Genomic DNA, 2,170 nt, shown 5'->3' with positions numbered 1-2,170 from the left:
AATAAAATATATATTAAAAAAGATTCAGAACATTTAAAAAAATATTTTTATTGACTTCAGAGAGAGAAAGGGAGAAGGTGAGATAGAAATACCAATGATGAGAGAATCATTGATCAGCTGCCTCCACACTGGGGACCAAGCCTGCAACCCAGGCATTACCCGACCAGGAATTGAACCGTGGTCTCCTGGTTCATAGGTCAATACCCAACCCCTGAGCCATGTTGGCCGGCCCATCTACATGACTTCCCTCTGGAATGGCTAGGGTTCTGGGGTGGACTATCAGGGTGGCTCCAGGAATTCTGGGATAGAATATAAACCCTGAGATTCTGATAGGGAAGTTAGTGTCATGCTGAGAATCTTGGGGTAGAATGTTAGGGTGACTCGGATTCCTGGGATGGAATGTTAATCCACCCTGAAAATTCTGGGGTGGGTGTACGTCTAGTTCAGAGAATTCTCGGGTGGGTTTTAAGCTGGCTTTGGAAATTCTTGGTGGGATGTTAGTTTGCATCAGAAAGTAGGGCCTGAAATGTTAGCCTGGTTCTAGAGCCCTGGCTGGGATGTTAGGAGCACTCTTGAGAATTCTGAGATTGCCTGTTAGTCTGGCTCTGAGAAGTCTGGGTAGGATCTCATGCTAGGGTTAAGAATTCCATTATTTAGCCCTACCCGGTTTGGCTCAGTGGATAGACCACCGGCCCTCGGACTGAAGGGTCCCGGGCACATACCTTGGTTGCAGGTTCCCAACCCTGGTCAGGGCACATGCAGGAGGCAACCAATCGATGTGTCTCTCCCCCTCCCACTCTCTAAAAATCAATGGAAAAATATCCTTGGGTGAGGATTAACAAAAATAAAATAAATAAAAATCAGATATTTAAAAAAGAATTCCATTATTTTTAAGAAAGGAGCCCTGGTCGGATAGCTCAGTAGGTTAGAGCCTCACCCTGATACACCAAGGTTGGGGGTTCAATCCCTGATCAGGGCACGTACAGGAATCAACCTATGAGTGCATAAATAAGTGGAACAACAAATCGATGTTTCTCTCTCCCCCTCCCTCCCTTCCTCTTATCTAAAGTCACTTTAAAAAATTTTTAAACAAGAGACAAGCCATTATAGAATATAGGCATACCTCATCTTATTGTGATGCACAGATATTGCATTTTTTTAAAAATTGACAGAAAAGACCCGCCACCAGCAAAAACCTTACAGCTCGCAAAGGCTCAGATGATGGTTAACTTTTTTTTTTTGCAATTGGTTAACATTTTTTTGCAATAAAGCATTTTTAAATGAAGACGTACATTTTTTCAGACAGAATGTTATTGCACACGTAATGTTCTACAGTATGCACCTGGAAACCAAAAATTGTGTGGCTTGCTTTATGGCGGCAATGCCCGCTTTATGGCGATGCCCGCCTTATTGCGGCACCTGCTTTACGACATTGTCCGCCTCATTGAGATACGCAACTGCGGCGCCTGCTTTAGGGCGATGCCCGCCTTATTGCGATGTCTCTTTAAGGCAATGTCCGCTTTATTTCTGTGCCTGTTTTAGGGCGATGCCCGCCTTATTGCGACATCTGCTTTACGGCCTTGTCCGCCTCATTGCGGTATCTGCTTTACGGCCTTGTCCGCCTCATTGCGGTACGGCAACTGCGGCGCCTGCTTTAGGGTGATGCCCGCCTTATTGCGGTGTCTCTAAGGCAATATCCGCTTTATTGCTGTGCCTGTTTTAGGGCGATGCCCACTTTATTGCAGTCAGTGGTGTGGAGTGGAGCCCGGGGTCGCCAGCGCATGCCTGTCTTAGGACCGGTCTGAGGGTTAAGGAGGGAATGTCCGCCTGGCTTTAGAACCCTGGGATGGACTGTGCCCTGGCGCCAGGCATTCTGGTCTTCGGGTTGACTCCGAGAATTTTGAGTAGAATGTCGGGGTACCTCTGAGAGTCCTGGGTGGAAGGAGGTGACGGAGAATCCTGGGCCGGGAACAGAGCACACACAGGCCACCGGGCAGGCCGAGGCTCCTTGGTCCGTTGAAGAAAGCCAGACTCCCGGTTGTCTCTCGGTCGACAGCCCTGGGGGAAACTGAGGCCTCGGGCGACCTGGAGAACCTGAGAACTGGGCGGTGGTTTTGGGGTCTGCGGTCCAGAGGGGGGTCCCTCTGACCCCTCCCCCTCCCTCCCACAG

The 2,170-nt window shown here is 48.8% G+C and overlaps 1 protein-coding gene across 1 annotated transcript in view; it reads left to right on the top strand.

Moving 5' to 3' along the window:
• Positions 1 to 2,170, top strand: part of PRR12 (proline rich 12) — a 44,225-nt gene that overhangs the window by 26,624 nt on the left and 15,431 nt on the right.

Source organism: Myotis davidii, unplaced genomic scaffold (genome assembly GCF_000327345.1).
Source record: "Myotis davidii unplaced genomic scaffold, ASM32734v1 scaffold2100, whole genome shotgun sequence".
Lineage (NCBI taxonomy): Eukaryota > Metazoa > Chordata > Mammalia > Chiroptera > Vespertilionidae > Myotis > Myotis davidii.
This window is presented reverse-complemented; position numbering and strand designations above follow the sequence as displayed.